The sequence below is a fragment of the Triticum aestivum genome, chromosome 6B (genome assembly GCF_018294505.1).
Source record: "Triticum aestivum cultivar Chinese Spring chromosome 6B, IWGSC CS RefSeq v2.1, whole genome shotgun sequence".
NCBI classification, from domain to species: Eukaryota; Viridiplantae; Streptophyta; class Magnoliopsida; order Poales; family Poaceae; genus Triticum; species Triticum aestivum.
In genome coordinates this window covers 11,288,820-11,303,752 of record NC_057810.1, presented here as the reverse complement: position 1 = coordinate 11,303,752, position 14,933 = coordinate 11,288,820, and the positions used below count along the sequence as shown (strand labels likewise).

The window sequence follows — 14,933 nt, the reverse complement described above, 5'->3', positions numbered from 1 at the left end:
CAAATGCCAGCTTTGCCTTGTGCACGCAGTCAATGACACCTAACCTAACGGGACTCTGCATCCTTAACTTTCATTTGTCTGACCACTATCTTGAGATCAGCAGCGAACCAAATTTTATGTTTTTCAAAAGTATCCTTGTTCTTTTTTCTTATATATTTACAGAGTGGCTTCTGCCAAATGCTATAACAAGCACCGATCTTCAGAAAAAGTGGAACCATAATACTGCAGCAGAAGCAGTTCTTCTTCCCAGCATATATAGGTCGAACAGTAATGACTCATTGATGGTACAGAGAGTATAACTAGCTGCTGATCTGCTCAAAACTGGGGCTATATGCCCCGCAAAAAGTAACATTTTTTTAATGATTGGATTTTGATAACTAAAATTTCTAACATTTCTATATAACACTAATTATGCTATCATTGCATATGTCAAAAATCTATATACTATTTCATACTAATTAAGCATCTAGCACTAAAAACAGAAAAACACAACTTCTATACATCCATTAAAAAACTGAAAAACAACATTATATAAAAAATTTCCATACTAATTAAACAATAATTATATCCATCTAACATGCATTCATACATATATAATAGTGAAAAAATAATAATCTAAATAATCTAAACTAATTAAACATACAAAATACGTGTGTGTGTACTAATTAAACACTAATTATCTAAACTAATTAAATATACAAAATAATAATCTAAATAATCTAAACTAATTAAGAGACTAATTATCTAAACTAATTAAACATGCTTGTGTGTGTGTACGGGCTCGGGCCGGAGGGATCATAGCGGGCGACGGCGACGGCGAGGCGAGGCGACGGCGGGGACGGCGACGGCGGGGACGACGCCGACGGGGACGGGGACGGCGCGACAGGGACGGGACGGCGCGACGGGGACGGGCACCGGGCGGCGACGGGGACGGGGGCGGCGACGGGGATGGGGCGGCGACGGAGACGCAGCGGCGACGGAGACGATCGGAGGGCGGGCGGCGACGGCGACGGAGACGACGGGACAGAGGAACAAACAGAGGGAAACTGAAATTTTCGTAGCTGTTGTATATATAGAAGGCACCTTTAGTACCGGTTGGAGCCACCAACCGGTACTAAGGCCTGTTTTGGCCAGGCCAAGCGGCGGGAAGCGACCCCTTTTAGTACCGGGTGGGTGGCACAAACCGGTACTAAGGCCCCCCCCCCTTTAGTACCGGTTTGCGCCACGACCCGGGTACTAAAGGGGGTGCGCTGGCGCAGGTGCGGTGCGGCAAGTTTAGTCCCACCTCGCTAGCCGAGGGCGACCGCACTGGTTTATAAACCCCCGTGTGGTCGCTCTCTCGAACTCCTCTCCAAAGCAGGCCTACTGGGCCTACGTGTTCTTTGCTGTCCTGTAGGCCCACTTGGCCTTTGCGGGCCTGCATCCTGGGCCTAAAAACTAGGTTGGGTTTCTAGTCGTATGCAGGCCGCTATGGCCTAGGTAGGCGGGCTTTTTTTATTTTTTTGCTTTATTTATTTTGTGTTGTTTTTTTTTGTGTATTTAGAGTTTTTTTGTGAATATTTTTGCTTTAGGTACAAAAAATTACAAACTTTCTGTTAGTGCCCGTAGTTTTCAAATTTGAATAGTTTAAATTTTGAATTATTTGAAATTAGTGGTGAATATTTTTATATAGTTTTTTCTTTTCAGCTATAGTTTTTCTTCTTTTCTGCTATTTTTTCTTTTCAGCTATAGTTTTTTTCTTTTCAGCTATAGTTTTTCATCGTCTCTGCACTCAGGGCTTATAAACCGCTCCTAGTCCCTCTCACTTCGCGAGGTGGGACTAAAAAACAGCTTACGTCTGGTTCATCCATGAACCGGTACTAAAGGTGCTCGTGGGGCCCCAGCCTTACCCGACACAACCTCATTAGTACCGGTTCGTGGTACGAACCGGCAATAAATGGTGATGGTGGGGCCATAGCCTGACCGGAGGCTCACACAGCCTCTTTAGGTACAAAATTTCTATTAGTGCCTGTAGTTTTCAAATTTGAATAGTTTAAATTTTGAATTATTTGAAATTAGTGTGAATCACTAGTTTGTGAATAACTTAACTTTAAAAATCAGTAAAGGCATGAAAGAATTTGTTTGCACATAAAATTTCTTCGCGTTTCAAATGCCAAAACACATAACTACCCTAACTATTACAGAGATTCCCCTCTGGGTGTGAAACACAGAAGAAAGTGATGATAGTGAAGCCCATCACATCCCAGATCTTTGGGTGTGAAACTTTTCTTCGCGTGTGTCCCTTTGCGCCGTAACCATGGAAAATCTCATCATTTAACGGGATGCTCGGGTCAATATTCACTGTGAATGGAGGCAATTTCCATCAAAACTTTTCATAATCTTCTGACTTGTCTGTCTTGTCAATCCACTCCCACGATGTTTCTCTTCCCAGAAAGAACTATGTGCCGCTTTGGCTCATCGTACGATGCATTCGCTTCCTTATCTTTCTTTTTTTGGCTCGTAGACATGTCCTTCACATAGAAAACCTGTGCCACATCATTGGCTAGGACGAATGGTTCGTCTGCATATGCAAGATTGTTGAGATCCATTGTTGTCATTCCATACTGCGGGTCTTCCGTTACCCCGCCTCGTGTCATATTGACCCATTTGCACCGAAACAAAGGGACCTTTAAACCACGTCGATAGTCAAGTTCCCATATGTCCTGTATATAACCATAATATGTTTCCTTTCCCGTCTTGGTTTCTGCATCAAAGCGGACACCACTGTTTTAGTTGGTGCTCTTCTTATCTTGGGCGATCGTATAAAATGTATTACCATTTATCTCGTACCCTTTGAAAGTCATTATATTCGAAGATGGTAACTGGGACAGCAAGTACAGGTCATCTTCAATAGAGGTGTGATGCATGGTACGTGTCTGCAACCAGCTGGCGAAACTCCTGGTTTGTTCATGTGTAATCCAGTCATCAGACCGCTCCGGGTGTTTGGAGCGTAGCAAATTCTTGTGTTCATCCATATACGGAGCCACCAAGGCGGAATTCTGTAGAACTGTGTAGTGTGCTTCTGTGAGAGAATGTCGGTCCATACATATTATTTGTTCCCCTCCTAGCGTGCCTTTTCCATCCAGTCTGCCCTTATGCCGCGATTCAGGAACACCAATCGGCTTAAGGTCAGGAATAAAGTCAATACAAAACTCAATGACCTCCTCATTTGGATGGCCCTTGGAGATGCTTCCTTCTGGCCTAGCACGGTTATGAACATATTTCTTTAAGACTCCCATGAACCTCTCAAAGGGGAACATATTGTGTAGAAATACAGGACCCAAAACGTTAATCTCTTCGCATAGGTGAACTAGGACGTGCGTCATGATGTTGAAGAAGGATGGTGGGAACACCAACTCGAAACTCACAAGACATTGCACCAAATCATTCTGTAACCTTGATATGATTTCTGGATCGATTACCTTATGAGAGATTGCATTGAGAAATGCACATAGCTTCACAATGGCTAATCGAACGTTTTTCGGTAGAAGCCCCCTCAATGCAACCGGAAGCAGTTGCGTCATAATCACGTGGCAGTCATGAGACTTTAGGTATGGAACTTTTTCTCTGCCATGTTTATTATTCCCTTTATATTCGACGAGAAGCCAGACGGTACCTTAATACTGAGCAGGCATTCAAGAAGATTTCCTTCTCTTCTTTGGTAAGAGCGTAGCTTGCATGACCCTGATGTATGCCGTCTTCTCCGTGCATACGTTGCTGGTCCTCCCGTGCCTCAGGTGTATCTTTTGTCTTCCCATACACGCCCAAGAAGCCAAGCAGGGTCACGCAAAGATTCTTCGTCACGTGCATCACGTCGATTGCGGAGCGGACCTCTAGGTCTTTCCCAATATGGCAGGTCCCAAAATATAGATTTCTTCTTCCACATGGGTGCGTGTCCGTCAGCGTCCTTTGGAACAGGTTGTCCGCCATGACCCTTTCCAAATATCACCTTCAAATCCTTGACCATATCATGTACATCAGCACCAGTATGGTGGCGAGGCTTCGTCCGGTGATCCGCCTCACCTTTGAAATGCTTGCCTTTCTTTCTTACGGGATGCCTGCTCGGAAGAAATCGACGATGTCCCAGGTACACATTCTTCTTACAACTATTCAAATATATACTGTTGGTATCATCCAAACAGTGCATGCATTCGCGGTATCCCTTGTTTGTCTGTCCTGATAGGTTACTGAGAGCTGGCCAATCATTGATGGTCACGAACAGCAATGCCTTTTAGGTCAAATTCTTCCCCCATGTGCTCATCCCACGCACGTACACCTGTTCCATTCCACAGTTGTAAGAGTTCTTCAACTAATGGCCTTAGGTACACATCAATGTCGTTGCCGGGTTGCTTAGGGCCTTGGATGAGCACTGGCATCATAATGAACTTCCGCTTCATGCACAACCAAGGAGGAAGGTTATACAAACATAGTCATAGGCCAGGTGCTATGGTTGCTGCTCTGCTCCCCAAAAGGATTAATGCCATCTGCGCTTAGACCAAACCATACGCTCCTTGTGTCATCTGCAAACTCCTTCCCGTACTTTCTTTCGATTTTTCTCCACTGCGACCCGTCAGCGGGTACTCTCAACTTTCCGTCTTTCTTACGGTCTTCTCTGTGCCATCGCATCGCCTTGGCATGCTCTTTGTTTTGGAACAAACGTTTCAACCGTGGTATTATAGGAGAATACCACATCACCTTGGCAGGAATCTTCTTCCTGGGGCGCTCGCCCTCGACATCACCATGCTCATCACGGCTGATCTTATAGCGCAATGCACCACATACCGGGCAAGCGTTCAAAGCCTCGTACTCACCGCGGTAGAGGATGCAATCATTAGGGCATGCATGTATCTTCTGCACCTCTAACCCTAGAGGGCAGACAGCCTTCTTTGCTTCGTACGTACTCTCGGGCAATTCGTTGTCCTTTGGAAGCATATCCTTTATCATTACCAGCAACTTTCCAAATCCCTTGTCAGATACACCATTCTCTGTCTTCCATTGCAGCAATTCCAGTGTGGTGCCCAGCTTTTTCTTGTCACCTACGCAATTCGGGTACAACAATTTTTTATGATCCTCTAACATGCGCTGCAACTTCTTCTTCTCCAAATCACTTGCGCAGTTTCTCTTTGCACCGGCAATGGCCCGACCTAGATCATCAATGGGCTCATCTGATGCCTCTTCTTTAGATTCTTCCCGCATTACCGGCTCAGCTTCTTCCCCCATTGTTGTATCATCGTATTCAGGGAACCCATGGCCAGGATAGCTGTCGTCGTCCTCTTCTTCTTTATTGTCTTCCATCATAACCCCTCTTTCTCCGTGCTTGGTCCAAACATTATAGTGGGGCATGAAACCGGACTCAAACAGGTGGACGTGAATGGTTCTTGACATAGAGTAATTGCGACCATTCTTACAGCCAGCACATGGACAAGGCATAAAACCATCCGCCCGCTTGTTTGCCTCAGACGCAAGCAGAAAAGTATGCACGCCCTCAATGAACTGGGGAGAGCATCGGTCATCGTACATCCATTGCCGGCTCATCTTCATTACACAACACCGAATAGACCAAATTAATACAAGTTCATACATAAAGTTCATACAACACTTAAATGCAACAAACAAATAACTCTCTAGCTAAAGAATTTAAATGCAACAACAAATGCGATCAAGATCGCAATTAAGGTAACAATTGATCCAACAACATAATCATACCAAGCCTCACTATCGATGGCATATTTTCTAATCTTTCTAATCTTCAAGCGCATTTTCTCCATCTTGATCTTGTGATCATCGACGACATCGGCAACATGCAACTCCAATTCCATCTTCTCCCCCTCAATTCTTTTCAATTTTTCTTTCAAGTACTCGTTTTCTCTTTCAACTAAATTTAACCTCTCGACAATAGGGTCGGTTGGAATTTCCGGTTCACATACCTCCTAGATAAAAATATCTATGTCAACTTGATGGGCATAATTTGTCATAAACACGACATGCAACAAATAGTTTTAAAAGAGAATATACCACATCCAAATCATAACAAGGACGAGGGCCGACGGGGACGGATATCAAAACCATGGCACTATGTATAACAAACAACATACGGGTAAGATAATTATTAGACGAGTAACTATATATCCAAATCACACAAACATCAATTTTTTATATAAAATTTCATGAACAAGAGGCTCACCACAAGGTGGTGCCGGCGGCGGGACGGTGCGGGCGATCGACGGTGGTTACGACGGAGATTTAGAAGGCACTAAGTAAACCACACCTACATATGCAAACTAAGTGTTATTTTGATCTCAAATTGCATATAAATCAAATACTAGCACATATATATATTTCCTCCCAAATTACTAAACTCACAAATTAATAACTATATAAAGCATTGCAAGAGCTAATCTAGCAATGAGAGATGAAAGGACAAAGTTGCTAACCTTTGTGATCACTTGAATGGATGGGGGCCTTCAAATCTTGACAAATTTTGGGCAAAATGTGTGATGAGCTCGAGGGGAGAAGAGGAAGAACAGAGAGGATAGGAGAGGGGAAAGGGGGAAGAACAGAGCGAGCTGGACGAAGGGTTTATATGCAGGAGGACCTATAGTACCGGTTCGTGGCACGAACCGGTACTAAAGGTGCTGCAGGGGGCCCAGACTGACAACATCCTGCCACCACCCTCATTAGTACCGGTTCGTGGCACGAACCGGTGCTAAAGGTTAGCCACGAACCAGTACTAATGAGAGCGGCCCGGCTAGCCATTTGAACCGGCACTAATGTATACATTTGTGCCGGCTCTAAAACAAACCGGCACTAATGTGCTTCACGTTTGACCCTTTTTCTACTAGTGGGGATACAAGGTGCAAAGTAGAACAACTCTAAGGCAACACCCAGCGGGCAAGAACACACCACCCCGTTGCCAATGCCCGCGGCTACACTTACACTAGCTAAGCTACCAATGCCATGGGAGGAGGGCACCACTTTGTGAGTATTGTGATTGCTCACAGCCAATGGAGGACATACCAAAAAATATATTTATTTTAAAAAATATACCGTCTCTGTTACTAGATTCCCTCGGTCTGCACCAAACATACAATTTTTGGCAGATCTAGAGAAATTTTGTGTCTGCTAGCTAATATTGAAAGCACAGCCTCGGTAGCAAACTCTTCTCTGACAGCCCCACCGAGAAAACTTTGGTACTTGTAGTTTTGCACAAATCTAGAGACTATTTTATTGAAAATAGTTTACCACTAATAATCTGGCTTGTGCAACTTTGTACTACCTAGCCTGGTAGCAAGTAACAACACTGCCCCTACTCCCTAGTGCTCCGATGAGTTCAATCATGGAAAGAAATCCAAATTGCCGCTCTATGGATATACAATTCAGTTATGAACCATTACAAAACCGAAGCCGGTTTTGATTAACCCGGGTGGGTATATCTCTTTGAAGCTAAAGCGGACAGCAGATTGAGCGAGTCGTTGGCATTTAAAAACAAAAGGCCTGAAAGTGCGCACTAATTAAGCCACTAACCAACAAACGATGCGCAGATCTAGAGATGCTTGGCACGTGCTAGCCATTACCCATCACGTCCTCCTTCGGAGCACCTCTTTTCAAACGCCAGTTGCACGCAAGTAGTAATAAAACTTCAATATAACTCTGCATGAATCAATTAGGTGAAGCTTCATTTGCACGGAGCGTAGTAGTACTAGTACTAGTACACATGGACTAACCTAGCTAGCTAGTGTTGCAACCGCATCCTTATCACTCCAGTGGCAAAGAAGCTCCAGATCCAATCAAACTAGCTAGTAGTCCATATATTCATACAAGCGGCAGCAACCTAGCCACAGCCAGCAAGCAAGAGCTTCTGAAAGTCAGGATAGGGTGGGAAAAAGAGGGGAGAGGGGCTAGCAAAAGTGAGAGAGTGATAGGGTGAGAGTCAGGATGCAGTTCGCCACAGGGGCGATGAGCTCTCTCCTCCCCAAGCTGGGGAAGCTGCTCAAGGAGGAGTACGACCTGCAGAAGCGTTTGAAGAAGGGGATCAGGGACCTGAAGGATGAGCTCCTGGTCATAGAAGTTGCGCTCCTGAAGGTGTCCGACGTGCCACTAGACAAGCTTGATCCGCTGGTCAAGATTTGGGCCAACGATGTCAGGGAGCTGTCCTATGCCATCGAGGATAGCCTTGACTCCTTCATGGTGCGTGTTGAAGGTGTTGAACCTACCGAGCCACACACCTTCTTCAGGTTCATCAAGAAGACCTGCAAGAAGGCCAGCAAGCTCAAGATTCGTCGCAAAATAGCCAACGACATCAAGACGTCAAGATCCAAGTTAAGGAGGTGAAAGAGCGGTATGACAGATACAAAGATGTTATTGGTAATACTAATGCCAAAATGGAAGTCGATCCACGTCTCTTGGCCATGTACAGCAAAGTATCTGACCTTGTTGGCATTGAAAAGTCAATGGATGAGCTAACAGAGAGGTTGTCTAAGGGCGATGACCCGTCTGGTGAAAGGCTCAAGGTTGTCTCTGTTGTTGGATTTGGAGGATTGGGCAAGACAACTCTGGCTAAAGCCGTGTATGACAAGCTTAAAAAGAGTTTTGATTGTGCGTTTTTGTTCCAGTGGGTCAAAGTCCAGACACAAAGAAAGTTCTTAGGGATATCCTCCTTGAACTTGACAGGGAGCTGTACAAAGCTTCAGCGACAATGGATGAATGGCAGCTGATCAACCAGCTGCAGACGTTCTTAGTAGGCAAGAGGTATGCATTTTTACCCTATGCTAGTGTCCTGCATGCTTTTTGTTCTGCTGACATGTAAGTGAAAATACTAGTATGGGTGAATAAAATACAGTGGCATTAATATAACATGTATAACATCCAACCGAATAGCAATGCAACTTTAGGCTTTGTCAGACAAATAAGGAATACAGTACTCCATATGGTTTATTCTTGCCTGCAAAAAGTATATATATGGTCTATTCTCTTGATGATATTTTGCCTTTGATTCATCCAATTGAAGTGGTCGGACCCTGCACAAGCGGGAGCTACTTGCACCGTGCTGCCCCATTTATTATCCCACCGGCCCTAGCCGCCGAGGCCGGCCGAGATCGTATCTTAGGCAGAGGCCGTAGGCTCTGTGCACGGCCTTGGGAGGTGGCTGGGTCATCCAATCCGGCTTGGTAGCAGTGGCGTAGAGGGCGCCGTTGAGGGCCTGGTGGAGGGCCGGTTGCATGAGGGTGTAGCCTTCGGTTAGTGGCCGACCGCTGTGCCTTGCTATATACGGCGGTGGATCTGGTGGTCATCTCCTACATCGGAGGTGGTCGGCCTGAGGCTGGGTGGTCAGATCTCGAGATCCGTCATCAAGTCCCGGCTACGAGTTGGGGAGACTTAGTTGCCGGTGAAAACCGAGCCGACTACAGGTGATGGTGGCGTTCTGCATTGTTACATTGATGAAGGCATCATCGTATAACTATTGTAGACCCACTCGTGCTTCTCCGAGAAAACCCTAGGATCTGGTCTTCCAAAAAGGACAATGGCGAAACTGCAGTGTAGTTTCTCTCTAGGGAGCATCATTTGTGTAGCAGCACTGGAAGACACAGGCAGGAGGTGCAGCGGCTTCATCTTCCACGGACCTTCTAGACTTCAAGTTATGCCTGGCTGACATGTGCTATGCTGTGTCATACCTCTTTGGGAGGTGCTACGCACGATAGATCTTCTAGACTTCAAGTTGTGTTAGCTGGTGGTACTTGGTGACATGGTGTCACGGTTTACCAGCAGCGACACGACGTGCTCATCGGTTTGCGCCCCAAGGAGGTGGTGTCATTGGGTGCCATGGTGGTGTCGACAGATGGCTGGACTGGCAAGGATGTTGCAGATCTCTTTCTGAAGATGGTTCAGCGGTTCGATGATAATGGCGGCTTCTAAAACGTGTGCATGTGATGTACGCTTTAGGTTTGCTGCACCGGTTGTATTTTCAGATACATTATGTGGACGGATCGGTAATGACACCGGTTTTAGATGTGGAGAGTGAGAGCACTCTACATTATCGAGTTTGTAGGTGTGAGTGATGGCTTCGGGTGGCTTGATGTATATTCTTGTGAGACCTTTGTTGAATAAAATGCATCGATTGATGCAGTGACCGGGGGTTTTAACCTCCTTTTCCAAAAAAAAGTTTAAAACTATACATGTAATGTATAAAAAACATATGTTAGTTTTCTTTCACTTTTCCATAGAAATTTTAAGTTCATATTATTCAATGAGCATAGTACATCAAAGAAAAGTCTGAACGGTTAAAAGGAACACACCTACAGCACAAGCATGAGCGTCAACTGACTCGAACACACCGACGTAGAGCTACTCTATTGGATTAGCAACATGCAAGTAAACACAATCAGCTAACCATGTGTACCAGGTTGCTGTGTTTCAACTTTCAATTGGCCAAGCTTGCAAATAATTTCTTCTGAGTGTTTGGGGTACCAACACCATATCATCAAGACCTGTAGAACAGATGTGGCACATCTATTCTTTTGCTAAAATCCGAGATTATTACCGTCAAGCAGTTAACTGGGTAAGTACATGGACTTTGGTTTTGCGGCTAATTAGTGGACATCCAATTATATGCAATATAACCATGTGAAAATGATAATTAAAGACTCAAGTATGCAAAAGAATGCTTTTCAAGTTTGAGATGTATTCCCATGGAAATATAGTACTGTATGTCATTGATGGCATCCAGAGGGAGTATATTATATTATATTATATTATATTATATTTTTGCTATAGTTAAATGCCTTTTTGTCTGATGTGTTGGTGTGCTTGTTCTACTGGGTATACTACTATATGTTATATTGCTTTTCTAATTAAAGATCTTGCCTCTCATGGGAATAGGTACTTCTTTGTGATCGATGACATATGGGATATACGAACATGGGAAATGATTAAATGTGCTTTCATGGACAGTCATCCAGAAAGTAGATTAATCATAACTACTCGTCTTGTTTATGTTGGCACAAAAGCTGGTGGTATCTACAACATGGAACCACTTTCTAGTGATAACTCAGAATTATTATTCTATACAAGGACATGTGGTGGTGAAGGACTAACTTCATCTAACCAACATGTTGAGGTGACTAACAAAATTTTGAAGAAATGTGGCGGTGTGCCATTAGCTATCATTACAATTGCTAGCTTGCTTGTTGGAAAGCAGAGTGAGGATTGGTCTAAGGTGTATGACGCCATTGGTTTTGGGCATGAGGACAGCGAAGTTGTTCAGAACACAAGAAAGATATTGTCTTTTAGTTATTATGATCTACCTCCGTATCTGAAGACATGTTTATTGTATCTAAGCATGTTCCCTGAAGATAGCTTTATTGAAAAAAACACACTCATATGGAGGTGGGTCTCTGATGGTTTTGTCCCAGATAGGTCCTTTCAGTTAGGAGAGAGCTATTTCAGCAAGCTAGTAAATAGAAGCATGATCCGGTGGATAGATCGTGATGATATTTTGAATGGCGAAAGTGGTTGTCGTGTGCATGACATGGTGCTTGATCTCATCCGCACCATATCAAATGAAGTAAACTTTGTTACAGTACATGATATGGAGCATCACGTCACATGTCCAGGAGGAAAGTCAACCAACAAGGTTCGCAGAGTAGCAGTACATGGAAAAGGTGGGGAACACAACTCTTGCATTGCAATGGAGCATGTAAGGTCATTTTATGTTGTCAAGTGCAGTGCCAATAGGATGCCCCTACTTTTGAGCTTTAAAGTACTGCGTGTGCTAGTTATTGAGGACTATGTTTTTTCAGAAGGTAGTAGTCTTGAGCATCTCGGTAAGTTGGTGCAGTTGAGGTACCTAGGGCTAGTGAAGACAGCAGTCAAAATCCCGGAAGGAATAGGGCATTATCTGAAGTTTCTTGAGATACTGGATGTAAGGGGAGGTTTGATCAGTGAGCTGCCCCCATCTGTTGGTGAGCTAATGAATTTGAGGTGCTTGTGGGCTGATAACGGTACAGTGATGAAGGGCGAGATAGGGAAACTGACATGCCTTGAAGAGCTGCAACTATATTCAGTGGAGAAGTGCCCAAACTTCGTCACAGAGGTGGCGAAGCTGACAAAGTTAACGGTGCTCAAGATCTTTTTCCATAAAATAGAGCAGTCTGCAGGCAAGGCTCTGATGGAATCTCTGCGCAACCTGCACAAGATCCATAATTTGAGGATCTTGGATGATGGTCGTGAGGCTATGTATTCGGTTGTCCTTAATGATAGCTTGGAAGACTTGGCACCCTGTACAAAGCTGTACGATTTAATTCTGACTGTCATAGTTATACCGAGGGTGCCATCATGGATCAATCATTTAAGAGTTCCACTCCTTTCTTGTCTATGGCTGAAAGTGGATATGGTAGAAGTTCGGGATGTTCAAACCATCGGCAGGTTGTCGTCACTTCTCGTCCTTGGTCTCTGTAGTAAGGATGAAAAGAGCATATCATATACTTTTTGCAGCAATGAGTTTCACAAGCTGAGACTGTTGTACACGAGGAAGATAGAGATTGTTGTTGGAGAAGGAGCATTGCCGATGCTTGAATGCCTGGGATACAGTGCAAGCGCTGGAAGAAAGGATGCTGCCAGCTTGGTGCAGTGGAGGAGAAATATCTGCCCTTTGCTGAAGTATGTCACCTGTTACCTTGACTGCACTAACAGCAGCTACAGGGAAGTAAGGCAAGCGAAGCAAGCGCTAAGGCAGGCTTCAGGCACCCATCCCAATCTTGATCTCTACATACAAAAAAAGAATTACGATAAGGAGGCAGGTATGCTCATTGATAATCTCGAGTGGATCCTACGTGGTTTGGACAGACCCGAGGATATGGGCCGTCCTCCTGCACACCAGGAAGGAAGGATACGTCGCATGAATAGATCACTCGAGAGAAGATTACGTGACCCGCGGAGCCTCGGGTCGGGAGGTACGGGGAACAAGAAATACAAGGCCTTGTTACCAAATTCAAGAGTTGGCTACATGATCATGCAGGCACCGACCAGGATGAGGTACGTACATACCACTGTCCATCATATCGATCGATAGATATTTCTGTATTTATACATGTGTAAATATCATGTCGCTGATGGCCGGCTGTCTGGTTTTTGTCTAATAAATCTCCAGGCGGGCAATAGTGACGACGATGATGATGAAGATTATTATTACGACGACGATGACGGTACCGACCAAGCAGAGGTACGTGCGTACACACTACTCCATCATATTGATTCAGACGCTATATAGAAATCCACATATCATGTTACACACTACTCCAGTCAGACGATGGTGAAGCCACTTGCAGTGGGGATGAGGAGGAGGGGGGCAGCTAACCTTGAATCTCTTCCTTGGGTCATGCCATGTATCTCAAGCTGGTAATAAACGGGCAGCCTCTGTCTCTCTTTTTCTCACACTTGTATCCACATGTGCCCATTATTTATATTGGCATCAGGCGGATGCCACTTAACTAATTACTCTTCTCATTTCTTATATTAACAATTTAATACCAGTAATTTTTCTTTTCTTTTTTTGCGGGGTAATACCAGTAATTTTTCTAAGCAACTCCCCAGTGTATTTTCGATGTTTGTAAGCAATTTTTTTTGGAGATTCCAAATTAGCAGATTAAGAAATACATAGCAATCCATCTGTACAGTTTCACCTTTTTAATTAGGAATCCACCCAAAAACTTTTTGCTTACAGGATGGTGGCCATCTCGAAGGCTTCTATGGACTTACTGTCGCCACTTCGAAGACGTCAGCTTATTTCATCCATGAGTGCGAAGAAAATCACAAAAGAAATATGTTTCTCCTTTAGCATTAGATTGGGTAGTAAAAGAAAAGGCAAAAAAATCGAAAACATGAACAATAAAAAAATGTTTGTTTTATTTAGAGATAGAGTGCATTTCTTTGGGGGGGGGGGGGGGAAGGGATTTTTTTTTGACAAATTTATGTTTGTACCAAGAAAAAATAAATAAGTAAATGTCTTATTATGTTTGTAGCTTACGCCTCGCACTTATTTGATAAATACAAAAACCAAAAAAACGTCTTCATTATTTTTTTAGGTGTGCTTTTTTTTTCATTTTCTCTTCTTTTTGGGGAGGGTGGGTGGGGAACTCTGCCTATGCCATTGTAAGGTGGCACTTATAATCACATAGCCGGTCTCAAGCCCGGAAAAAGGAGGAGAGACCACCCATGTGCTTTTGGATGGTAATGTATATGTTCTGTTGACTTAGCGATCATGGTTGAAATGCAAGAAGTATTTAGGAGAAATATTATTCCGTTAGTTTCAGAAGAAAGAGCTGCCTTCCTTTTCTTTTAGATAATGAAATAAATATTTGCTGTATCAAAGGTCTACATGTTCAAGCCAAGGAATCTCCATTGAGGCGCTCAATCATAGTGAGTAACGACACTAACTCATTATATTTCTATTATTCCAGTAATATCGAAGCTATTTATTCATTGGTTCTCACAAGCATATGTATTCTCTGTTTTTCAATCTTTTCTATGAAGCTCCATTTTGGACCTTTCTATGAAGCAGTACATCTTCTCTTTGAAGGAATTGTTTACTTGCTTTCCTGCCGGTTGCTTGTGTTATAGGATGTCTTATTGTTTCAGTTTTGACTTGCTTGTGTATCTGCTGATAATCAGTCATATATACGTGATCCATACACTGTAATTTTCTAGCGTCTGGTACATAAGGATTCGAAGCGTATCGATGACGCGAAGGATATAGATGATTTGAAGGATACCAAAGGATTAGTTTTTTTTTCTATGGTAATAAATTCTAAGTTCAAAAATTGTCAATGATCCAATATTATATTACACAACTTTTCAAGCTTGATTGTTTTTATCAAAGCTTTTTATAAAACCAAAGTATT

At 43.6% G+C, this 14,933-nt stretch overlaps 1 pseudogene; it reads left to right on the top strand.

Moving 5' to 3' along the window:
- Positions 1-7,859: 7,859 nt before the first annotated feature.
- LOC123133111 (disease resistance protein RGA5-like) lies at positions 7,860-14,468 on the top strand (annotated as a pseudogene).
- The last annotated feature ends 465 nt before the right edge of the window (positions 14,469-14,933 follow it).